The 27,306-nt window shown below is 31.8% G+C and overlaps 1 protein-coding gene across 3 annotated transcripts in view; it reads right to left on the bottom strand.

Annotated features, from left to right (window-relative positions):
- The window catches only part of LOC149088343 (2-oxoadipate dehydrogenase complex component E1), an 846,788-nt gene that overhangs the window by 609,975 nt on the left and 209,507 nt on the right, over nt 1–27,306 (bottom strand). The gene's annotated exons all lie outside the window — the stretch shown is intronic.

The following is a 27,306-nucleotide window of genomic DNA, read 5'->3' as shown; positions in this document are numbered from 1 at the left end:
TTTCCCTATCCGTGATGAAATTCTCTACAAAATAAACATGAAAACTTTTCAATAGCTCGAAAAAATTTATTTTGAAAAACCGACAGGACCCTCCCTTACAGGTGTGAAAATTTATAATTCAAACTAAAGTGTTCATTTTTCTCCCGATTAAAAGTTGAAACATAAATATGGTTCAATTTTCCCTATCCGTGATGAAATTCTCTACAAAATAAACATGAAAACTTTTCCATAGCTCGAAAAAGGTAATTTTAAAAAAACCGACAGGACACTCCCTTACAGGTGTGAAAATTTAAAATTCAAACTAAAGTGTGGAATTTTCTCCCGAATCAAAGTTGAAATATAAATATGGTTCTGTTTTCCCTATCCGTGATGAAATTCTCTACAAAATAAGCATGAAAACTTTTCAATAGCTCGAAAAAATTTATTTTGAAAAACCGACAGGACCCTCCCTTACAGGTGTGAAAATTTATAATTCAAACTAAAGTGTTCATTTTTCTCCCGATTCAAAGTTGAAACATAAATATGGTTCAGTTTTCCCTATCCGTGATGAAATTCTCTACAAAATAAACATGAAAACTTTTCCATAGCTCGAAAAAGGTAATTTTAAAAAAACCGACAGGACACTCCCTTACAGGTGTGAAAATTTAAAATTCAAACTAAAGTGTGAAATTTTCTCCCGAATCAAAGTTGAAATATAAATATGGTTCTGTTTTCCCTATCCGTGATGAAATTCTCTACAAAATAAACATGAAAACTTTTCAATAGCTCGAAAAAACTAATTTTAAAAAAACCAACAGGACCCTCCCTTACAGATGTGAAAATTTAAAATTCAAGCTCATGTGTTGATTTTTCTCCCGATTCAAAGTTGAAACATAAATATGGTTCAGTTTTCCCTATCCGTGATGAAATTCTCTACAAAATAAACGTGAAAACTTTTCAATAGCTCGAAAAAAGTAATTTTAAAAAAACCGACAGGACCCTCCCTTACAGGTACGAATATTTAAAATTCAAACTAAAGTGTGGAATTTTCTCCCGATTCAAAGCTGAAATATAAATATGGTTCTGTTTTCCCTATCTGTGATGAAATTCTCTACAAAATAAACGTGAAAACTTTTCAATAGCTCGAAAAAATTTATTTTGAAAAACCGACAGGACCCTCCCTTACAGGTGTGAAAATGTATAATTCAAACTAAAGTGTTCATTTTTCTCCCGATTCAAAGTTGAAACATAAATATGGTTCAGTTTTCCCTATCCGTGATGAAATTCTCTACAAAATAAACATGAAAACTTTTCAATAGCTCGAAAAAAGTAATTTTAAAAAAACCGACAGGACACTCCCTTACAGGTGTGAAAATTTAAAATTCAAACTAAAGTGTGGAATTTTCTCCCGATTCAAAGTTGAAACATAAATATGGTTCAGTTTTCCCTATCCGTGATGAAATTCTCTACAAAATAAACATGAAAACTTTTCCATAGCTCGAAAAAGGTAATTTTAAAAAAAACCGACAGGACCCTCCCTTACAGGTGTGAAAATTTAAAATTCAAACTAAAGTGTGGAATTTTCTCCCGATTCAAAGTTGAAATATAAATATGGTTCTGTTTTCCCTATCCGTGATGAAATTCTCTACAAAATAAACGTGAAAACTTTTCAATAGCTCGAAAAAAGTAATTTTAAAAAAACCGACAGGACCCTCCCTTACAGGTACGAATATTTAAAATTCAAACTAAAGTGTGGAATTTTCGCCCGATTCAAAGCTGAAATATAAATATGGTTCTGTTTTCCCTATCTGTGATGAAATTCTCTACAAAATAAACGTGAAAACTTTTCAATAGCTCGAAAAAATTTATTTTGAAAAACCGACAGGACCCTCCCTTACAGGTGTGAAAATTTATAATTCAAACTAAAGTGTTCATTTTTCTCCCGATTCAAAGTTGAAACATAAATATGGTTCAGTTTTCCCTATCCGTGATGAAATTCTCTACAAAATAAACATGAAAACTTTTCAATAGCTCGAAAAAAGTAATTTTAAAAAAACCGACAGGACACTCCCTTACAGGTGTGAAAATTTAAAATTCAAACTAAAGTGTGGAATTTTCTCCCGATTAAAAGTTGAAACATAAATATGGTTCAGTTTTCCCTATCCGTGATGAAATTCTCTACAAAATAAACATGAAAACTTTTCCATAGCTCGAAAAAGGTAATTTTAAAAAAACCGACAGGACACTCCCTTACAGGTGTGAAAATTTAAAATTCAAACTAAAGTGTGGAATTTTCTCCCGAATCAAAGTTGAAATATAAATATGGTTCTGTTTTCCCTATCCGTGATGACATTCTCTACAAAATAAACATGAAAACTTTTCAATAGCTCGAAAAAAGTAATTTTAAAAAAACCAACAGGACCCTCCCTTACAGATGTGAAAATTTAAAATTCAAGCTCATGTGTTGATTTTTCTCCCGATTCAAAGTTGAAACATAAATATGGTTCAGTTTTCCCTATCCGTGATGAAATTCTCTACAAAATAAACATGAAAACTTTTCAATAGCTCGAAAAAAGTAATTTTAAAAAAACCGACAGGACCCTCCCTTACAGGTGTGAAAATTTAAAATTCAAACTAAAGTGTTGATTTTTCTCCCGATTCAAAGTTGAAATATAAATATAGTTCTCTTTTTCCTATCCGTGATGAAATTTTCTACAAAATAAACATGAAAACTTTTCAATAGCTTGAAAAAAGTAATTTTAAAAAAACCGACAGGACCCTCCCTTACAGGTGTGAAAATTTAAAATTCAAACTAAAGTGTGGAATTTTCTCCCGATTCAAAGTTGAAATATAAATATGGTTCTGTTTTCCCTATCCGTGATGAAATTCTCTACAAAATAAACATGAAAACTTTTCAATAGCTCGAAAAAATTTATTTTGAAAAACCGACAGGACCCTCCCTTACAGGTGTGAAAATTTATAATTCAAACTAAAGTGTTCATTTTTCTCCCGATTAAAAGTTGAAACATAAATATGGTTCAGTTTTCCCTATCCGTGATGAAAATCTCTACAAAATAAACATGAAAACTTTTCCATAGCTCGAAAAAGGTAATTTTAAAAAAACCGACAGGACACTCCCTTACAGGTGTGAAAATTTAAAATTCAAACTAAAGTGTGGAATTTTCTCCCGAATCAAAGTTGAAATATAAATATGGTTCTGTTTTCCCTATCCGTGATGAAATTCTCTACAAAATAAGCATGAAAACTTTTCAATAGCTCGAAAAAATTTATTTTGAAAAACCGACAGGACCCTCCCTTACAGGTGTGAAAATTTATAATTCAAACTAAAGTGTTCATTTTTCTCCCGATTCAAAGTTGAAACATAAATATGGTTCAGTTTTCCCTATCCGTGATGAAATTCTCTACAAAATAAACATGAAAACTTTTCCATAGCTCGAAAAAGGTAATTTTAAAAAAACCGACAGGACACTCCCTTACAGGTGTGAAAATTTAAAATTCAAACTAAAGTGTGGAATTTTCTCCCGAATCAAAGTTGAAATATAAATATGGTTCTGTTTTCCCTATCCGTGATGAAATTCTCTACAAAGTAAACATGAAAACTTTTCAATAGCTCGAAAAAACTAATTTTAAAAAAACCAACAGGACCCTCCCTTACAGATGTGAAAATTTAAAATTCAAGCTCATGTGTTGATTTTTCTCCCGATTCAAAGTTGAAACATAAATATGGTTCAGTTTTCCCTATCCGTGATGAAATTCTCTACAAAATAAACGTGAAAACTTTTCAATAGCTCGAAAAAAGTAATTTTAAAAAAACCGACAGGACCCTCCCTTACAGGTACGAATATTTAAAATTCAAACTAAAGTGTGGAATTTTCTCCCGATTAAAAGCTGAAATATAAATATGGTTCTGTTTTCCCTATCTGTGATGAAATTCTCTACAAAATAAACGTGAAAACTTTTCAATAGCTCGAAAAAAGTAATTTTAAAAAAACCGACAGGACACTCCCTTACAGGTGTGAAAATTTAAAATTCAAACTAAAGTGTGGAATTTTCTCCCGAATCAAAGTTGAAATATAAATATGGTTCTGTTTTCCCTATCCGTGATGAAATTCTCTACAAAATAAACATGAAAACTTTTCAATAGCTCGAAAAAATTTATTTTGAAAAACCGACAGGACCCTCCCTTACAGGTGTGAAAATTTATAATTCAAACTAAAGTGTTCATTTTTCTCCCGATTCAAAGTTGAAACATAAATATGGTTCAGTTTTCCCTATCCGTGATGAAATTCTCTACAAAATAAACATGAAAACTTTTCAATAGCTCGAAAAAAGTAATTTTAAAAAAACCGACAGGACACTCCCTTACAGGTGTGAAAATTTAAAATTCAAACTAAAGTGTGGAATTTTCTCCCGATTCAAAGCTGAAATATAAATATGGTTCTGTTTTCCCTATCTGTGATGAAATTCTCTACAAAATAAACGTGAAAACTTTTCAATAGCTCGAAAAAAGTAATTTTAAAAAAACCGACAGGACACTCCCTTACAGGTGTGAAAATTTAAAATTCAAACTAAAGTGTGGAATTTTCTCCCGAATCAAAGTTGAAATATAAATATGGTTCTGTTTTCCCTATCCGTGATGAAATTCTCTACAAAATAAACATGAAAACTTTTCAATAGCTCGAAAAAATTTATTTTGAAAAACCGACAGGACCCTCCCTTACAGGTGTGAAAATTTATAATTCAAACTAAAGTGTTCATTTTTCTCCCGATTCAAAGTTGAAACATAAATATGGTTCAGTTTTCCCTATCCGTGATGAAATTCTCTACAAAATAAACATGAAAACTTTTCCATAGCTCGAAAAAGGTAATTTTAAAAAAACCGACAGGACACTCCCTTACAGGTGTGAAAATTTAAAATTCAAACTAAAGTGTGGAATTTTCTCCCGAATCAAAGTTGAAATATAAATATGGTTCTGTTTTCCCTATCCGTGATGAAATTCTCTACAAAATAAACATGAAAACTTATCAATAGCTCGAAAAAATTTATTTTGAAAAACCGACAGGACCCTCCCTTACAGGTGTGAAAATTTATAATTCAAACTAAAGTGTGGAATTTTCTCCCGAATCAAAGTTGAAATATAAATATGGTTCTGTTTTCCCTATCCGTGATGAAATTCTCTACAAAATAAACATGAAAACTTTTCAATAGCTCGAAAAAATTTATTTTGAAAAACCGACAGGACCCTCCCTTACAGGTGTGAAAATTTATAATTCAAACTAAAGTGTTCATTTTTCTCCCGATTCAAAGTTGAAACATAAATATGGTTCAGTTTTCCCTATCCGTGATGAAATTCTCTACAAAATAAACATGAAAACTTTTCCATAGCTCGAAAAAGGTAATTTTAAAAAAACCGACAGGACACTCCCTTACAGGTGTGAAAATTTAAAATTCAAACTAAAGTGTGGAATTTTCTCCCGAATCAAAGTTGAAATATAAATATGGTTCTGTTTTCCCTATCCGTGATGAAATTCTCTACAAAATAAACATGAAAACTTTTCAATAGCTCGAAAAAATTTATTTTGAAAAACCGACAGGACCCTCCCTTACAGGTGTGAAAATTTATAATTCAAACTAAAGTGTTCATTTTTCTCCCGATTCAAAGTTGAAACATAAATATGGTTCAGTTTTCCCTATCCGTGATGAAATTCTCTACAAAATAAACATGAAAACTTTTCCATAGCTCGAAAAAGGTAATTTTAAAAAAAACCGACAGGACCCTCCCTTACAGGTGTGAAAATTTAAAATTCAAACTAAAGTGTGGAATTTTCTCCCGATTCAAAGTTGAAATATAAATATGGTTCTGTTTTCCCTATCCCTGATGAAATTCTCCACAAAATAAACATGAAAACTTTTCCATAGCTCGAAAAAGGTAATTTTAAAAAAACCGACAGGACCCTCCCTTACAGGTGTGAAAATTTAAAATTCAAACTAAAGTGTGGAATTTTCTCCCGATTCAAAGTTGAAATATAAATATGGTTCTGTTTTCCCTATCCGTGATGACATTCTCTACAGAATAAACATGAAAACTTTTCAATAGCTCGAAAAAAGTAATTTTAAAAAAACCGACAGGACCCCCCCTTACAGGTGTGAAAATTTAAAATTCAAACTAAAGCGTGGAATTTTCTCCCGATTCAAAGTTGAAATATAAATATGGTTCTGTTTTCCCTATCCCTGATGAAATTCTCCACAAAATAAACATGAAAACTTTTCCATAGCTCGAAAAAGGTAATTTTAAAAAAACCGACAGGACCCTCCCTTACAGGTGTGAAAATTTAAAATTCAAACTAAAGCGTGGAATTTTCTCCCGAATCAAAGCTGAAATATAAATATGGTTCTGTTTTCCCTATCCGTGATGAAATTCTCTACAAAATAAACATGAAAACTTTTCAATAGCTCGAAAAAACTAATTTTAAAAAAACCAACAGGACCCTCCCTTACAGGTGTGAAAATTTAAAATTCAAACTAAAGTGTGGAATTTTCTCCCGATTCAAAGCTGAAATATAAATATGGTTCTATTTTCCCTATCTGCGATGAAATTCTCTACAAAATAAACGTGAAAACTTTTCAATAGCTCGAAAAAAGTAATTTTAAAAAAACCGACAGGACCCTCCCTTACAGGTGTGAAAATTTATAATTCAAACTAAAGTGTTCATTTTTCTCCCGATTCAAAGTTGAAACATAAATATGGTTCAGTTTTCCCTATCCGTGATGAAATTCTCTACAAAATAAACATGAAAACTTTTCCATAGCTCGAAAAAGGTAATTTTAAAAAAACCGACAGGACACTCCCTTACAGGTGTGAAAATTTAAAATTCAAACTAAAGTGTGGAATTTTCTCCCGAATCAAAGTAGAAATATAAATATGGTTCTGTTTTCCCTATCCGTGATGAAATTCTCTACAAAATAAACATGAAAACTTTTCAATAGCTCGAAAAAATTTATTTTGAAAAACCGACAGGACCCTCCCTTACAGGTGTGAAAATTTATAATTCAAACTAAAGTGTTCATTTTTCTCCCGATTCAAAGTTGAAACATAAATATGGTTCAGTTTTCCCTATCCGTGATGAAATTCTCTACAAAATAAACATGAAAACTTTTCCATAGCTCGAAAAAGGTAATTTTAAAAAAAACCGACAGGACCCTCCCTTACAGGTGTGAAAATTTAAAATTCAAACTAAAGTGTGGAATTTTCTCCCGATTTAAAGTTGAAATATAAATATGGTTCTGTTTTCCCTATCCCTGATGAAATTCTCCACAAAATAAACATGAAAACTTTTCCATAGCTCGAAAAAGGTAATTTTAAAAAAACCGACAGGACCCTCCCTTACGGGTGTGAAAATTTAAAATTCAAACTAAAGTGTGGAATTTTCTCCCGATTCAAAGTTGAAATATAAATATGGTTCTGTTTTCCCTATCCGTGATGACATTCTCTACAAAATAAACATGAAAACTTTTCAATAGCTCGAAAAAAGTAATTTTAAAAAAACCGACAGGACCCTCCCTTACAGGTGTGAAAATTTAAAATTCAAACTAAAGCGTGGAATTTTCTCCCGAATCAAAGCTGAAATATAAATATGGTTCTGTTTTCCCTATCTGCGATGAAATTCTCTACAAAATAAACGTGAAAACTTTTCAATAGCTCGAAAAAAGTAATTTTAAAAAAACCGACAGGACCCTCCCTTACAGGTGTGAAAATTTATAATTCAAACTAAAGTGTTCATTTTTCTCCCGATTCAAAGTTGAAACATAAATATGGTTCAGTTTTCCCTATCCGTGATGAAATTCTCTACAAAATAAACATGAAAACTTTTCCATAGCTCGAAAAAGGTAATTTTAAAAAAACCGACAGGACACTCCCGTACAGGTGTGAAAATTTAAAATTCAAACTAAAGTGTGGAATTTTCTCCCGAATCAAAGTTGAAATATAAATATGGTTCTGTTTTCCCTATCCGTGATGAAATTCTCTACAAAATAAACATGAAAACTTTTCAATAGCTCGAAAAAATTTATTTTGAAAAACCGACAGGACCCTCCCTTACAGGTGTGAAAATTTATAATTCAAACTAAAGTGTTCATTTTTCTCCCGATTCAAAGTTGAAACATAAATATGGTTCAGTTTTCCCTATCCGTGATGAAATTCTCTACAAAATAAACATGAAAACTTTTCCATAGCTCGAAAAAGGTAATTTTAAAAAAAACCGACAGGACCCTCCCTTACAGGTGTGAAAATTTAAAATTCAAACTAAAGTGTGGAATTTTCTCCCGATTCAAAGTTGAAATATAAATATGGTTCTGTTTTCCCTATCCCTGATGAAATTCTCCACAAAATAAACATGAAAACTTTTCCATAGCTCGAAAAAGGTAATTTTAAAAAAACCGACAGGACCCTCCCTTACGGGTGTGAAAATTTAAAATTCAAACTAAAGTGTGGAATTTTCTCCCGATTCAAAGTTGAAATATAAATATGGTTCTGTTTTCCCTATCCGTGATGACATTCTCTACAAAATAAACATGAAAACTTTTCAATAGCTCGAAAAAAGTAATTTTAAAAAAACCGACAGGACCCTCCCTTACAGGTGTGAAAATTTAAAATTCAAACTAAAGCGTGGAATTTTCTCCCGAATCAAAGCTGAAATATAAATATGGTTCTGTTTTCCCTATCCGTGATGAAATTCTCTACAAAATAAACATGAAAACTTTTCAATAGCTCGAAAAAACTAATTTTAAAAAAACCAACAGGACCCTCCCTTACAGATGTGAAAATTTAAAATTCAAGCTCATGTGTTGATTTTTCTCCCGATTCAAAGTTGAAACATAAATATGGTTCAGTTTTCCCTATCCGTGATGAAATTCTCTACAAAATAAACATGAAAACTTTTCAATAGCTCGAAAAAATTTATTTTGAAAAACCGACAGAACCCTCCCTTACAGGTGTGAAAATTTATAATTCAAACTAAAGTGTTCATTTTTCTCCCGATTCAAAGTTGAAACATAAATATGGTTCAGTTTTCCCTATCCGTGATGAAATTCTCTACAAAATAAACATGAAAACTTTTCCATAGTTCGAAAAAGGTAATTTTAAAAAAACCGACAGGACACTCCCTTACAGGTGTGAAAATTTAAAATTCAAACTAAAGTGTGGAATTTTCTCCCGAATCAAAGTTGAAATATAAATATGGTTCTGTTTTCCCTATCCGTGATGAAATTCTCTACAAAATAAACATGAAAACTTATCAATAGCTCGAAAAAATTTATTTTGAAAAACCGACAGGACCCTCCCTTACAGGTGTGAAAATTTATAATTCAAACTGAAGTGTTCATTTTTCTCCCGATTCAAAGTTGAAACATAAATATGGTTCAGTTTTCCCTATCCGTGATGAAATTCTCTACAAAATAAACATGAAAACTTTTCCATAGCTCGAAAAAACTAATTTTAAAAAAACCGACAGGACCCTCCCTTACAGGTGTGAAAATTTAAAATTCAAACTAAAGCGTGGAATTTTCTCCCGAATCAAAGCTGAAATATAAATATGGTTCTGTTTTCCCTATCCGTGATGAAATTCTCTACAAAATAAACATGAAAACTTTTCAATAGCTCGAAAAAACTAATTTTAAAAAAACCAACAGGACCCTCCCTTACAGATGTGAAATTTAAAATTCAAGCTCATGTGTTGATTTTTCTCCCGATTCAAAGTTGAAACATAAATATGGTTCAGTTTGCCCTATCCGTGATGAAATTCTCTACAAAGTAAACGTGAAAACTTTTCAATAGTTTGAAAAAAGTAATTTTAAAAAAACCGACAGGACCCTCCCTTACAGGTACGAATATTTAAAATTCAAATTAAAGTGTGGAATTTTCTCCCGATTCAAAGTTGAAATATAAATATGGTTCTGTTTTCCCTATCCGTGATGAAATTCTCTACAAAATAAACATGAAAACTTTTCAATAGCTCGAAAAAAGTAATTTTAAAAAAACCGACAGGACACTCCCTTACAGGTGTGAAAATTTAAAATTCAAACTAAAGTGTGGAATTTTCTCCCGATTCAAAGCTGAAATATAAATATGGTTCTATTTTCCCTATCTGCGATGAAATTCTCTACAAAATAAACGTGAAAACTTTTCAATAGCTCGAAAAAAGTAATTTTAAAAAAACCGACAGGACCCTCCCTTACAGGTGTGAAAATTTATAATTCAAACTAAAGTGTTCATTTTTCTCCCGATTCAAAGTTGAAACATAAATATGGTTCAGTTTTCCCTATCCGTGATGAAATTCTCTACAAAATAAACATGAAAACTTTTCCATAGCTCGAAAAAGGTAATTTTAAAAAAACCGACAGGACACTCCCTTACAGGTGTGAAAATTTAAAATTCAAACTAAAGTGTGGAATTTTCTCCCGAATCAAAGTTGAAATATAAATATGGTTCTGTTTTCCCTATCTGTGATGAAATTCTCTACAAAATAAACATGAAAACTTTTCAATAGCTCGAAAAAATTTATTTTGAAAAACCGACAGGACCCTCCCTTACAGGTGTGAAAATTTATAATTCAAACTAAAGTGTTCATTTTTCTCCCGATTCAAAGTTGAAACATAAATATGGTTCAGTTTTCCCTATCCGTGATGAAATTCTCTACAAAATAAACATGAAAACTTTTCCATAGCTCGAAAAAGGTAATTTTAAAAAAAACCGACAGGACCCTCCCTTACAGGTGTGAAAATTTAAAATTCAAACTAAAGTGTGGAATTTTCTCCCGATTCAAAGTTGAAATATAAATATGGTTCTGTTTTCCCTATCCCTGATGAAATTCTCCACAAAATAAACATGAAAACTTTTCCATAGCTCGAAAAAGGTAATTTTAAAAAAACCGACAGGACCCTCCCTTACGGGTGTGAAAATTTAAAATTCAAACTAAAGTGTGGAATTTTCTCCCGATTCAAAGTTGAAATATAAATATGGTTCTGTTTTCCCTATCCGTGATGACATTCTCTACAAAATAAACATGAAAACTTTTCAATAGCTCGAAAAAAGTAATTTTAAAAAAACCGACAGGACCCTCCCTTACAGGTGTGAAAATTTAAAATTCAAACTAAAGCGTGGAATTTTCTCCCGAATCAAAGCTGAAATATAAATATGGTTCTGTTTTCCCTATCCGTGATGAAATTCTCTACAAAATAAACATGAAAACTTTTCAATAGCTCGAAAAAACTAATTTTAAAAAAACCAACAGGACCCTCCCTTACAGATGTGAAAATTTAAAATTCAAGCTCATGTGTTGATTTTTCTCCCGATTCAAAGTTGAAACATAAATATGGTTCAGTTTTCCCTATCCGTGATGAAATTCTCTACAAAATAAACATGAAAACTTTTCAATAGCTCGAAAAAATTTATTTTGAAAAACCGACAGAACCCTCCCTTACAGGTGTGAAAATTTATAATTCAAACTAAAGTGTTCATTTTTCTCCCGATTCAAAGTTGAAACATAAATATGGTTCAGTTTTCCCTATCCGTGATGAAATTCTCTACAAAATAAACATGAAAACTTTTCCATAGTTCGAAAAAGGTAATTTTAAAAAAACCGACAGGACACTCCCTTACAGGTGTGAAAATTTAAAATTCAAACTAAAGTGTGGAATTTTCTCCCGAATCAAAGTTGAAATATAAATATGGTTCTGTTTTCCCTATCCGTGATGAAATTCTCTACAAAATAAACATGAAAACTTATCAATAGCTCGAAAAAATTTATTTTGAAAAACCGACAGGACCCTCCCTTACAGGTGTGAAAATTTATAATTCAAACTGAAGTGTTCATTTTTCTCCCGATTCAAAGTTGAAACATAAATATGGTTCAGTTTTCCCTATCCGTGATGAAATTCTCTACAAAATAAACATGAAAACTTTTCCATAGCTCGAAAAAACTAATTTTAAAAAAACCGACAGGACCCTCCCTTACAGGTGTGAAAATTTAAAATTCAAACTAAAGCGTGGAATTTTCTCCCGAATCAAAGCTGAAATATAAATATGGTTCTGTTTTCCCTATCCGTGATGAAATTCTCTACAAAATAAACATGAAAACTTTTCAATAGCTCGAAAAAACTAATTTTAAAAAAACCAACAGGACCCTCCCTTACAGATGTGAAAATTTAAAATTCAAGCTCATGTGTTGATTTTTCTCCCGATTCAAAGTTGAAACATAAATATGGTTCAGTTTTCCCTATCCGTGATGAAATTCTCTACAAAATAAACATGAAAACTTTTCAATAGCTCGAAAAAGGTAATTTTAAAAAAACCGACAGGACCCTCCCTTACAGGTGTGAAAATTTAAAATTCAAACTAAAGTGTGGAATTTTCTCCCGATTCAAAGTTGAAATATAAATATGGTTCTGTTTTCCCTATCCGTGATGAAATTCTCTACAAAATAAACGTGAAAACTTTTCAATAGCTCGAAAAAAGTAATTTTAAAAAAACCGACAGGACCCTCCCTTACAGGTACGAAAATTTAAAATTCAAACTAAAGTGTGGAATTTTCTCCCGATTCAAAGTTGAAATATAAATATGGTTCTGTTTTCCCTATCCGTGATGAAATTCTCTACAAAATAAACATGAAAACTTTTCAATAGCTCGAAAAAATTTATTTTGAAAAACCGACAGGACCCTCCCTTACAGGTGTGAAAATTTATAATTCAAACTAAAGTGTTCATTTTTCTCCCGATTCAAAGTTGAAACATAAATATGGTTCAGTTTTCCCTATCCGTGATGAAATTCTCTACAAAATAAACATGAAAACTTTTCCATAGCTCGAAAAAGGTAATTTTAAAAAAACCGACAGGACACTCCCTTACAGGTGTGAAAATTTAAAATTTAAACTAAAGTGTGGAATTTTCTCCCGAATCAAAGTGGAAATATAAATATGGTTCTGTTTTCCCTATCCGTGATGAAATTCTCTACAAAATAAACATGAAAACTTTTCAATAGCTCGAAAAAATTTATTTTGAAAAACCGACAGGACCCTCCCTTACAGGTGTGAAAATTTATAATTCAAACTAAAGTGTTCATTTTTCTCCCGATTCAAAGTTGAAACATAAATATGGTTCAGTTTTCCCTATCCGTGATGAAATTCTCTACAAAATAAACATGAAAACTTTTCAATAGCTCAAAAAATGTAATTTTAAAAAAACCGACAGGACACTCCCTTACAGGTGTGAAAATTTAAAATTCAAACTAAAGTGTGGAATTTTCACCTGATTCAAAGTTGAAATGTAAATATGGTTCTGTTTTCCCTATCCGTGATGAAATTCTCTACAAAATAAACATGAAAACTTTTCAATAGCTCGAAAAAGGTAATTTTAAAAAAACCGACAGGACCCTCCCTTACAGGTGTGAAAATTTAAAATTCAAACTAAAGTGTGGAATTTTCTCCCGATTCAAAGTTGAAATATAAATATGGTTCTGTTTTCCCTATCCGTGATGAAATTCTCTACAAATTAAACATGAAAACTTTTCAATAGCTCGAAAAAGGTAATTTTAAAAAAACCGACAGGACCCTCCCTTACAGGTGTGAAAATTTAAAATTCAAGCTCATGTATTGATTTTTCTCCCGATTCAAACTTGAAACATAAATATGGTTCTGTTTTCCCTATCCGTGATGAAATTCTCTACAAAATAAACATGAAAACTTTTCAATAGCTCGAAAAAAGTAATTTTAAAAAAACCGACAGGACCCTCCCTTACAGATGTGAAAATTTAAAATTCAAGCTCATGTGTTGATTTTTCTCCCGATTCAAAGTTGAAACATAAATATGGTTCAGTTTTCAATATCCGTGATGAAATTCTCTATAAAATAAACATGAAAACTTTTCAATAGCTCGAAAAAGGTAATTTTAAAAAAACCGACAGGACCCTCCCTTACAGGTGTGAAAATTTATAATTCAAACTGAAGTGTTCATTTTTCTCCCGATTCAAAGTTGAAACATAAATTTGGTTCTGTTTTCTCTATCCGTAATGAAATTCTCTACAAAATAAACATGAAAACTTTTCAATACCTCGAAAAAAGTAATTTTAAAAACACCGACAGGACCCTCCCTTACAGGTGTGAAAATTTAAAATTCAAACTAAAGTGTTGATTTTTCTCCCGATTCAAAGTTGAAATATAAATATAGTTCTGTTTTTCCTATCCGTGATGAAATTTTCTACAAAATAAACGTGAAAACTTTTCAATAGCTCGAAAAAAGTAATTTTAAAAAAACCGACAGGACCCCTCCCTTACAGGTGTGAAAATTTAAAATTCAATCTAAAGTGTGGAATTTTCACCCGATTCAAAGTTGAAATGTAAATATGGTTCTGTTTTCCCTATCCGTGATGAAATTCTCTACAAAATAAACATGAAAACTTTTCAATAGCTCGAAAAATGTAATTTTAAAAAAACCGACAGGACCCTCCCTTACAGGTGTGAAAATTTAAAATTCAAACTAAAGTGTGGAATTTTCTCACGATTCAAAGTTGAAATATAAATATGGTTCTGTTTTCCCTATCCGTGATGAAATTCTCTAGAAAATAAACATGAAAACTTTTCAATAGCTCGAAAAAAGTAATTTTAAAAAAACCGACAGGACCCTCCCTTACACATGTGAAAATTTAAAATTCAAGCTCATGTATTGATTTTTCTCCCGATTCAAACTTGAAACATAAATATGGTTCTGTTTTCCCTATCCGTGATGAAATTCTCTACAAAATAAACATGAAAACTTTTCAATAGCTCGAAAAAAGTAATTTTAAAAAAACCGACAGGACCCTCCCTTACAGGTGTGAAAATTTAAAATTCAAACTAAAGTGTGGAATTTTCTCCCGATTCAAAGTTGAAATATAAATATGGTTCTGTTTTCCCTATCCGTGATGAAATTCTCTACAAAATAAACATGAAAACTTTTCAATAGCTCGAAAAAAGTAATTTTAAAAAAACCGACAGGGCCCTCCCTTACAGATGTGAAAATTTAAAATTCAAGCTCATGTATTGATTTTTCTCCCGATTCAAACTTGAAACATAAATATGGTTCTGTTTTCCCTATCCGTGATGAAATTCTCTACAAAATAAACATGAAAACTTTTCAATAGCTCGAAAAAAGTAATTTTAAAAAAACCGACAGGACCCTCCCGTACAGATGTGAAAATTTAAAATTCAAGCTCATGTATTGATTTTTCTCCCGATTCAAACTTGAAACATAAATATGGTTCTGTTTTCCCTATCCGTGATGAAATTCTCTACAAAATAAACATGAAAACTTTTCAATAGCTCGAAAAAAGTAATTTTAAAAAAACCGACAGGACCCTCCCTTACAGATGTGAAAATTTAAAATTCAAGCTCATGTGTTGATTTTTCTCCCGATTAAAAGTTGAAACATAAATATGGTTCAGTTTTCCCTATCCGTGATGAAATTCTCTACAAAATAAACATGAAAACTTTTCAATAGCTCGAAAAAGGTAATTTTAAAAAAACCGACAGGACCCTCCCTTACAGGTGTGAAAATTTATAATTCAAACTGAAGTGTTCATTTTTCTCCCGATTCAAAGTTGAAACATAAATTTGGTTCTGTTTTCCCTATCCGTAATGAAATTCTCTACAAAATAAACATGAAAACTTTTCAATACCTCGAAAAAAGTAATTTTAAAAACACCGACAGGACCCTCCCTTACAGGTGTGAAAATTTAAAATTCAAACTAAAGTGTTGATTTTTCTCCCGATTCAAACTTGAAATATAAATATAGTTCTGTTTTTCCTATCCGTGATGAAATTTTCTACAAAATAAACGTGAAAACTTTTCAATAGCTCGAAAAAAGTAATTTTAAAAAAACAGACAGGACCCTCCATTACAGGTGTGAAAATTTAAAATTCAATATAAAGTGTGGAATTTTCACCCGATTCAAAGTTGAAATGTAAATATGGTTCTGTTTTCCCTATCCGTGATGAAATTCTCTACAAAATAAACATGAAAACTTTTCAATAGCTCGAAAAATGTAATTTTAAAAAAACCGACAGGACCCTCCCTTACAGGTGTGAAAATTTATAATTCAAACTGAAGTGTTCATTTTTCTCCCGATTCAAAGTTGAAACATAAATATGGTTCTGTTTTCCCTATCCGTAATGAAATTCTCTACAAAATAAACATGAAAACTTTTCAATACCTCGAAAAAAGTAATTTTAAAAACACCGACAGGACCCTCCCTTACAGGTGTGAAAATTTAAAATTCAAACTAAAGTGTTGATTTTTGTCCCGATTCAAAGTTGAAATATAAATATAGTTCTGTTTTTCCTATCCGTGATGAAATTTTCTACAAAATAAACGTGAAAACTTTTCAATAGCTCGAAAAAAGTAATTTTAAAAAAACCGACAGGACCCTCCCTTACAGATGTGAAAATTTAAAATTCAAGCTCATGTATTGATTTTTCTCCCGATTCAAACTTGAAACATAAATATGGTTCTGTTTTCCCTATCCGTGATGAAATTCTCTACAAAATAAACATGAAAACTTTTCAATAGCTCGAAAAAAGTAATTTTAAAAAAACCGACAGGACCCTCCCTTACAGATGTGAAAATTTAAAATTCAAGCTGATGTGTTGATTTTTCTCCCGATTCAAAGTTGAAACATAAATATGGTTCAGTTTTCCCTATCCGTGATGAAATTCTCTACAAAATAAACATGAAAACTTTTCAATAGCTCGAAAAAGGTAATTTTAAAAAAACCGACAGGACCCTCCCTTACAGGTGTGAAAATTTATAATTCAAACTGAAGTGTTCCCTAGTTCAACTGAGCTCAACTGAGTGTTCAAACTGAAGCCGCTGTGGTGGTCGAGTGGTTATAGTGACGGACTCGCGATGCGAGGATCCGGGTTCGAACCCCACAGTGGTGGTCGGCTGAAGTTGGTTTTCTGTGGTTCCCAACTTCAAGGCGCAAATGCGAGCCGATCTCCCCGTTAAAAAGTCTCGCCACAGAGAGCAACAGTCCTACAACGAAAAAATCATTCAATCATAACACTTCACTCATAGTTTGAAAAACTGATGGCAGCACTACACATAACAAGCATTACAGAGAAACAAAAAAAATCTTCACGTCAGGTTTCACTTCACGTACATTTCCGCATGTACCGATTCGTTGGGGGTTCCGCGGGGGGTTGTGGGCGGGGTGCATGTGTGGTGTAGCAGTAGTAGGTAGGGTAAAAAAGGGCTCGGGGATCCATGATGTTCTTAAGTCAGCCACCTCGTTGGGCAATTTGCCTGTTGTGGTGTTGTATTTGTATTTGTATTTGTATTTGTTCATTTTTCTCCCGATTCAAAGTTGAAACATAAATTTGGTTCTGTTTTCCCTATCCGTAATGAAATTCTCTACAAAATAAACATGAAAACTTTTCAATACCTCGAAAAAAGTAATTTTAAAAACACGACAGGACCCTCCCTTACAGGTACGAATATTTAAAATTCAAACTAAAGTGTTGATTTTTCTCTCGATTCAAAGTTGAAATATAAATATAGTTCTGTTTTTCCTATCCGTGATGAAATTTTCTACAAAATAAACGTGAAAACTTTTCAATAGCTCGAAAAAAGTAATTTTAAAAAAACCGACAGGACCCTCCCTTACAGGTGTGAAAATTTAAAATTCAATCTAAAGTGTGGAATTTTCACCCGATTCAAAGTTGAAATGTAAATATGGTTCTGTTTTCCCTATCCGTGATGAAATTCTCTACAAAATAAACATGAAAACTTTTCAATAGCTCGAAAAAGGTAATTTTAAAAAAACCGACAGGACCCTCCCTTACAGGTGTGAAAATTTAAAATTCAAACTAAAGTGTGGAATTTTCTCCCGATTCAAAGTTGAAATATAAATATGGTTCTGTTTTCCCTATCCGTGATGAAATTCTCTACAAAATAAACGTGAAAACTTTTCAATAGCTCGAAAAAAGTAATTTTAAAAAAACCGACAGGACCCTCCCTTACAGGTGTGAAAATTTAAAATTCAATCTAAAGTGTGGAATTTTCACCCGATTCAAAGTTGAAATGTAAATATGGTTCTGTTTTCCCTATCCGTGATGAAATTCTCTACAAAATAAACATGAAAACTTTTCAATAGCTCGAAAAAAGTAATTTTAAAAAAACCGACAGGACCCTCCCTTACAGGTATGAAAATTTAAAATTCAAACTAAAGTGTGGAATTTTCTCCCGATTTAAAGTTGAAATATAAATATGGTTCTGTTTTCCCTATCCCTGATGAAATTCTCCACAAAATAAACATGAAAACTTTTCCATAGCTCGAAAAAGGTAATTTTAAAAAAACCGACAGGACCCTCCCTTACAGGTGTGAAAATTTAAAATTCAAACTAAAGTGTGGAATTTTCTCCCGATTCAAAGTTGAAATATAAATATGGTTCTGTTTTCCCTATCCGTGATGAAATTCTCTACAAAATAAACATGAAAACTTTTCAATAGCTCGAAAAAAGTAATTTTAAAAAAACCGACAGGACCCTCCCTTACAGATGTGAAAATTTAAAATTCAAGCTCATGTATTGATTTTTCTCCCAATTCAAACTTGAAACATAAATATGGTTCTGTTTTCCCTATCCGTGATGAAATTCTCTACAAAATAAACATGAAAACTTTTCAATACCTCGAAAAAAGTAATTTTAAAAACACCGACAGGACCCTCCCTTACAGGTGTGAAAATTTATAATTCAAACTGAAGTGTTCATTTTTCTCCCGATTCAAAGTTGAAATGTAAATATGGTTCTGTTTTCCCTATCCGTGATGAAATTCTCTACAAAATAAACATGAAAACTTTTCAATAGCTCGAAAAAAGTAATTTTAAAAAAACCGACAGGACCCTCCCTTACAGATGTGAAAATTTAAAATTCAAGCACATGTGTTGATTTTTCTCCCGATTCAAAGTTGAAACATAAATATGGTTCAGTTTTCCCTATCCGTGATGAAATTCTCTACAAAATAAACATGAAAACTTTTCAATAGCTCGAAAGAGGTAATTTTAAAAAAACCAACAGGACCCTCCCTTACAGGTGTGAAAATTTAAAATTCAAACTAAAGTGTGGAATTTTCTCCCGATTCAAAGTTGAAATATAAATATGGTTCTGTTTTCCCTATCCGTGATGAAATTCTCTACAAAATAAACATGAAAACTTTTCAATAGCTCGAAAGAGGTAATTTTAAAAAAACCAACAGGACCCTCCCTTACAGGTGTGAAAATTTAAAATTCAAACTAAAGTGTGGAATTTTCTCCCGATTCAAAGTTGAAATATAAATATGGTTCTGTTTTCCCTATCCGTGATGAAATTCTCTACAAAATAAACGTGAAAACTTTTCAATAGCTCGAAAAAGGTAATTTTAAAAAAACCGACAGGACCCTCCCTTACAGGTATGAAAATTTAAAATTCAAACTAAAGTGTGGAATTTTCTCCCGATTCAAAGTTGAAATATAAATATGGTTCTGTTTTCCCTATCCCTGATGAAATTCTCCACAAAATAAACATGAAAACTTTTCCATAGCTCGAAAAAGGTAATTTTAAAAAAACCGACAGGACCCTCCCTTACAGATGTGAAAATTTAAAATTCAAGCTCATGTATTGATTTTTCTCCCGATTCAAACTTGAAACATAAATATGGTTCTGTTTTCCCTATCCGTGATGAAATTCTCTAGAAAATAAACATGAAAACTTTTCAATAGCTCGAAAAAAGTAATTTTAAAAAAACCGACAGGACCCTCCCTTACAGATGTGAAAATTTAAAATTCAAGCTCATGTATTGATTTTTCTCCCGATTGAAACTTGAAACATAAATATGGTTCTGTTTTCCCTATCCGTGATGAAATTCTCTACAAAATAAACATGAAAACTTTTCAATAGCTCGAAAAAAGTAATTTTAAAAAAACCGACAGGACCCTCCCTTACAGATGTGAAAATTTAAAATTCAAGCTCATGTGTTGATTTTTCTCCCGATTCAAAGTTGAAACATAAATATGGTTCAGTTTTCCCTATCCGTGATGAAATTCTCTACAAAATAAACATGAAAACTTTTCAATAGCTCGAAAAAGGTAATTTTAAAAAAACCGACAGGACCCTCCCTTACAGGTGTGAAAATTTATAATTCAAACTGAAGTGTTCATTTTTCTCCCGATTCAAAGTTGAAACATAAATTTGGTTCTGTTTTCCCTATCCGTAATGAAATTCTCTACAAAATAAACATGAAAACTTTTCAATACCTCGAAAAAAGTAATTTTAAAAACACCGACAGGACCCTCCCTTACAGGTGTGAAAATTTAAAATTCAAACTAAAGTGTTGATTTTTCTCCCGATTCAAAGTTGAAATATAAATATAGTTCTGTTTTTCCTATCCGTGATGAAATTTTCTACAAAATAAACGTGAAAACTTTTCAATAGATCGAAAAAAGTAATTTTAAAAAAACCGACAGGACCCTCCCTTACAGATGTGAAAATTTAAAATTCAAGCTCATGTGTTGATTTTTCTCCCGATTCAAAGTTGAAACATAAATATGGTTCAGTTTTCCCTATCCGTGATGAAATTCTCTACAAAATAAACATGAAAACTTTTCAATAGCTCGAAAGAGGTAATTTTAAAAAAACCGACAGGACCCTCCCTTACAGATGTGAAAATTTAAAATTCAAGCTCATGTGTTGATTTTTCTCCCGATTCAAAGTTGAAACATAAATATGGTTCAGTTTTCCCTATCCGTGATGAAATTCTCTACAAAATAAACATGAAAACTTTTCAATAGCTCGAAAAAATTTATTTTGAAAAACCGACAGGACCCTCCCTTACAGGTGTGAAAATTTATAATTCAAACTGAAGTGTTCATTTTTCTCCCGATTCAAAGTTGAAACATAAATATGGTTCTGTTTTCCCTATCCGTAATGAAATTCTCTACAAAATAAACATGAAAACTTTTCAATACCTCGAAAAAAGTAATTTTAAAAACACCGACAGGACCCTCCCTTACAGGTGTGAAAATTTAAAATTCAAACTAAAGTGTTGATTTTTCTCCCGATTCAAAGTTGAAATATAAATATAGTTCTGTTTTTCCTATCCGTGATGAAATTTTCTACAAAATAAACGTGAAAACTTTTCAATAGCTCGAAAAAAGTAATTTTAAAAAAACCGACAGGACCCTCCCTTACAGATGTGAAAATTTAAAATTCAAGCTCATGTATTGATTTTTCTCCCGATTCAAACTTGAAACATAAATATGGTTCTGTTTTCCCTATCCGTGATGAAATTCTCTAGAAAATAAACATGAAAACTTTTCAATAGCTCGAAAAAAGTAATTTTAAAAAAACCGACAGGACCCTCCCTTACAGATGTGAAAATTTAAAATTCAAGCTCATGTGTTGATTTTTCTCCCGATTCAAAGTTGAAACATAAATATGGTTCAGTTTTCCCTATCCGTGATGAAATTCTCTACAAAATAAACATGAAAACTTTTCAATAGCTCGAAAAAGGTAATTTTAAAAAAACCGACAGGACCCTCCCTTACAGATGTGAAAATTTAAAATTCAAGCTCATGTGTTGATTTTTCTCCCGATTCAAAGTTGAAACATAAATATGGTTCAGTTTTCCCTATCCGTGATGAAATTCTCTACAAAATAAACATGAAAACTTTTCAATAGCTCGAAAAAATTTATTTTGAAAAACCGACAGGACCCTCCCTTACAGGTGTGAAAATTTATAATTCAAACTGAAGTGTTCATTTTTCTCCCGATTCAAAGTTGAAATATAAATATAGTTCTGTTTTTGCTATCCGTGATGAAATTTTCTACAAAATAAACGTGAAAACTTTTCAATAGCTCGAAAAAAGTAATTTTAAAAAAACCGACAGGACCCCTCCCTTACAGGTGTGAAAATTTAAAATTCAATCTAAAGTGTGGAATTTTCACCCGATTCAAAGTTGAAATGTAAATATGGTTCTGTTTTCCCTATCCGTGATGAAATTCTCTACAAAATAAACATGAAAACTTTTCAATAGCTCGAAAAAAGTAATTTTAAAAAAACCGACAGGACCCTCCCTTACAGGTGTGAAAATTTAAAATTCAAACTAAAGTGTGGAATTTTCTCCCGATTCAAAGTTGAAATATAAATATGGTTCTGTTTTCCCTATCCGTGATGAAATTCTCTAGAAAATAAACATGAAAACTTTTCAATAGCTCGAAAAAAGTAATTTTAAAAAAACCGACAGGCCCCTCCCTTACAGGTGTGAAAATTTATAATTCAAACTGAAGTGTTCATTTTTCTCCCGATTCAAAGTTGAAACATAAATTTGGTTCTGTTTTCCCTATCCGTAATGAAATTCTCTACAAAATAAACATGAAAACTTTTCAATACCTCGAAAAAAGTAATTTTAAAAACACCGACAGGACCCTCCCTTACAGGTGTGAAAATTTAAAATTCAAACTAAAGTGTTGATTTTTCTCCCGATTCAAAGTTGAAACATAAATATGGTTCTGTTTTCCCTATCCGTAATGAAATTCTCTACAAAATAAACATGAAAACTTTTCAATACCTCGAAAAAAGTAATTTTAAAAACACCGACAGGACCCTCCCTTACAGGTGTGAAAATTTAAAATTCAAACTAAAGTGTTGATTTTTGTCCCGATTCAAAGTTGAAATATAAATATAGTTCTGTTTTTCCTATCCGTGATGAAATTTTCTACAAAATAAACGTGAAAACTTTTCAATAGCTCGAAAAAAGTAATTTTAAAAAAACCGACAGGACCCTCCCTTACAGATGTGAAAATTTAAAATTCAAGCTCATGTATTGATTTTTCTCCCGATTCAAACTTGAAACATAAATATGGTTCTGTTTTCCCTATCCGTGATGAAATTCTCTACAAAATAAACATGAAAACTTTTCAATAGCTCGAAAAAAGTAATTTTAAAAAAACCGACAGGACCCTCCCTTACAGATGTGAAAATTTAAAATTCAAGCTCATGTGTTGATTTTTCTCCCGATTCAAAGTTGAAACATAAATATGGTTCAGTTTTCCCTATCCGTGATGAAATTCTCTACAAAATAAACATGAAAACTTTTCAATAGCTCGAAAAAGGTAATTTTAAAAAAACCGACAGGACCCTCCCTTACAGGTGTGAAAATTTATAATTCAAACTGAAGTGTTCCCTAGTTCAACTGAGCTCAACTGAGTGTTCAAACTGAAGCCGCTGTGGTGGTCGAGTGGTTATAGTGACGGACTCGCGATGCGAGGATCCGGGTTCGAACCCCACAGTGGTGGTCGGCTGAAGTTGGTTTTCTGTGGTTCCCAACTTCAAGGCGCAAATGCGAGCCGATCTCCCCGTTAAAAAGTCTCGCCACAGAGAGCAACAGTCCTACAACGAAAAAATCATTCAATCATAACACTTCACTCATAGTTTGAAAAACTGATGGCAGCACTACACATAACAAGCATTACAGAGAAACAAAAAAAATCTTCACGTCAGGTTTCACTACACGTACATTTCCGCATGTACCGATTCGTTGGGGGTTCCGCGGGGGGTTGTGGGCGGGGTGCATGTGTGGTGTAGCAGTAGTAGGTAGGGTAAAAAAGGGCTCGGGGATCCATGATGTTCTTAAGTCAGCCACCTCGTTGGGCAATTTGCCTGTTGTGGTGTTGTATTTGTATTTGTATTTGTTCATTTTTCTCCCGATTCAAAGTTGAAACATAAATTTGGTTCTGTTTTCCCTATCCGTAATGAAATTCTCTACAAAATAAACATGAAAACTTTTCAATACCTCGAAAAAAGTAATTTTAAAAACACCGACAGGACCCTCCCTTACAGGTACGAATATTTAAAATTCAAACTAAAGTGTTGATTTTTCTCCCGATTCAAAGTTGAAATATAAATATAGTTCTGTTTTTCCTATCCGTGATGAAATTTTCTACAAAATAAACGTGAAAACTTTTCAATAGCTCGAAAAAAGTAATTTTAAAAAAACCGACAGGACCCTCCCTTACAGGTGTGAAAATTTAAAATTCAATCTAAAGTGTGGAATTTTCACCCGATTCAAAGTTGAAATGTAAATATGGTTCTGTTTTCCCTATCCGTGATGAAATTCTCTACAAAATAAACATGAAAACTTTTCAATAGCTCGAAAAAAGTAATTTTAAAAAAACCGACAGGACCCTCCCTTACAGATGTGAAAATTTAAAATTCAAGCTCATGTGTTGATTTTTCTCCCGATTCAAAGTTGAAACATAAATATGGTTCAGTTTTCCCTATCCGTGATGAAATTCTCTACAAAATAAAAATGAAAACTTTTCAATAGCTCGAAAAAGGTAATTTTAAAAAAACCGACAGGACCCTCCCTTACAGATGTGAAAATTTAAAATTCAAGCTCATGTGTTGATTTTTCTCCCGATTCAAAGTTGAAACATAAATATGGTTCAGTTTTCCCTATCCGTGATGAAATTCTCTACAAAATAAACATGAAAACTTTTCAATAGCTCGAAAAAATTTATTTTGAAAAACCGACAGGACCCTCCCTTACAGGTGTGAAAATTTATAATTCAAACTGAAGTGTTCATTTTTCTCCCGATTCAAAGTTGAAACATAAATATGGTTCTGTTTTCCCTATCCGTAATGAAATTCTCTACAAAATAAACATGAAAACTTTTCAATACCTCGAAAAAAGTAATTTTAAAAACACCGACAGGACCCTCCCTTACAGGTGTGAAAATTTAAAATTCAAACTAAAGTGTTGATTTTTCTCCCGATTCAAAGTTGAAATATAAATATAGTTCTGTTTTTCCTATTCGTGATGAAATTTTCTACAAAATAAACGTGAAAACTTTTCAATAGCTCGAAAAAAGTAATTTTAAAAAAACCGACAGGACCCTCCCTTACAGGTGTGAAAATTTAAAATTCAATCTAAAGTGTGGAATTTTCACCCGATTCAAAGTTGAAATGTAAATATGGTTCTGTTTTCCCTATCCGTGATGAAATTCTCTACAAAATAAACATGAAAACTTTTCAATAGCTCGAAAAAGGTAATTTTAAAAAAACCGACAGGACCCTCCCTTACAGGTGTGAAAATTTAAAATTCAAACTAAAGTGTGGAATTTTCTCCCGATTCAAAGTTGAAATATAAATATGGTTCTGTTTTCCCTATCCGTGATGAAATTCTCTACAAAATAAACGTGAAAACTTTTCAATAGCTCGAAAAAAGTAATTTTAAAAAAACCGACAGGACCCTCCCTTACAGGTGTGAAAATTTAAAATTCAATCTAAAGTGTGGAATTTTCACCCGATTCAAAGTTGAAATGTAAATATGGTTCTGTTTTCCCTATCCGTGATGAAATTCTCTACAAAATAAACATGAAAACTTTTCAATAGCTCGAAAAAAGTAATTTTAAAAAAACCGACAGGACCCTCCCTTACAGGTATGAAAATTTAAAATTCAAACTAAAGTGTGGAATTTTCTCCCGATTTAAAGTTGAAATATAAATATGGTTCTGTTTTCCCTATCCCTGATGAAATTCTCCACAAAATAAACATGAAAACTTTTCCATAGCTCGAAAAAGGTAATTTTAAAAAAACCGACAGGACCCTCCCTTACAGGTGTGAAAATTTAAAATTCAAACTAAAGTGTGGAATTTTCTCCCGATTCAAAGTTGAAATATAAATATGGTTCTGTTTTCCCTATCCGTGATGAAATTCTCTACAAAATAAACATGAAAACTTTTCAATAGCTCGAAAAAAGTAATTTTAAAAAAACCGACAGGACCCTCCCTTACAGATGTGAAAATTTAAAATTCAAGCTCATGTATTGATTTTTCTCCCGATTCAAACTTGAAACATAAATATGGTTCTGTTTTCCCTATCCGTGATGAAATTCTCTACAAAATAAACATGAAAACTTTTCAATAGCTCGAAAAAAGTAATTTTAAAAAAACCGACAGGACCCTCCCGTACAGATGTGAAAATTTAAAATTCAAGCTCATGTATTGATTTTTCTCCCGATTCAAACTTGAAACATAAATATGGTTCTGTTTTCCCTATCCGTGATGAAATTCTCTACAAAATAAACATGAAAACTTTTCAATAGCTCGAAAAAAGTAATTTTAAAAAAACCGACAGGACCCTCCCTTACAGATGTGAAAATTTAAAATTCAAGCTCATGTGTTGATTTTTCTCCCGATTCAAAGTTGAAACATAAATATGGTTCAGTTTTCCCTATCCGTGATGAAATTCTCTACAAAATAAACATGAAAACTTTTCAATAGCTCGAAAAAGGTAATTTTAAAAAAACCGACAGGACCCTCCCTTACAGGTGTGAAAATTTATAATTCAAACTGAAGTGTTCATTTTTCTCCCGATTCAAAGTTGAAACATAAATTTGGTTCTCTTTTCCCTATCCGTAATGAAATTCTCTACAAAATAAACATGAAAACTTTTCAATACCTCGAAAAAAGTAATTTTAAAAACACCGACAGGACCCTCCCTTACAGGTGTGAAAATTTAAAATTCAAACTAAAGTGTTGATTTTTCTCCCGATTCAAAGTTGAAACATAAATATGGTTCAGTTTTCCCTATCCGTGATGAAATTCTCTACAAAATAAACATGAAAACTTTTCAATAGCTCGAAAAAATTTATTTTGAAAAACCGACAGGACCCTCCCTTACAGGTGTGAAAATTTATAATTCAAACTGAAGTGTTCATTTTTCTCCCGATTCAAAGTTGAAACATAAATATGGTTCTGTTTTCCCTATCCGTAATGAAATTCTCTACAAAATAAACATGAAAACTTTTCAATACCTCGAAAAAAGTAATTTTAAAAACACCGACAGGACCCTCCCTTACAGGTGTGAAAATTTAAAATTCAAACTAAAGTGTTGATTTTTGTCCCGATTCAAAGTTGAAATATAAATATAGTTCTGTTTTTCCTATCCGTGATGAAATTTTCTACAAAATAAACGTGAAAACTTTTCAATAGCTCGAAAAAAGTAATTTTAAAAAAACCGACAGGACCCTCCCTTACAGATGTGAAAATTTAAAATTCAAGCTCATGTATTGATTTTTCTCCCGATTCAAACTTGAAACATAAATATGGTTCTGTTTTCCCTATCCGTGATGAAATTCTCTACAAAATAAACATGAAAACTTTTCAATAGCTCGAAAAAAGTAATTTTAAAAAAACCGACAGGACCCTCCCTTACAGATGTGAAAATTTAAAATTCAAGCTCAT

Source organism: Pholcus phalangioides, unplaced genomic scaffold (genome assembly GCF_987345545.1).
Source record: "Pholcus phalangioides strain wild (caught in Gottingen) unplaced genomic scaffold, Ppha-v1.0 ptg000003l_1, whole genome shotgun sequence".
Lineage (NCBI taxonomy): Eukaryota > Metazoa > Arthropoda > Arachnida > Araneae > Pholcidae > Pholcus > Pholcus phalangioides.
The sequence above is the reverse complement of the archived record's forward strand: the minus strand, read 5'-3'. Positions and strand labels throughout refer to the sequence as shown.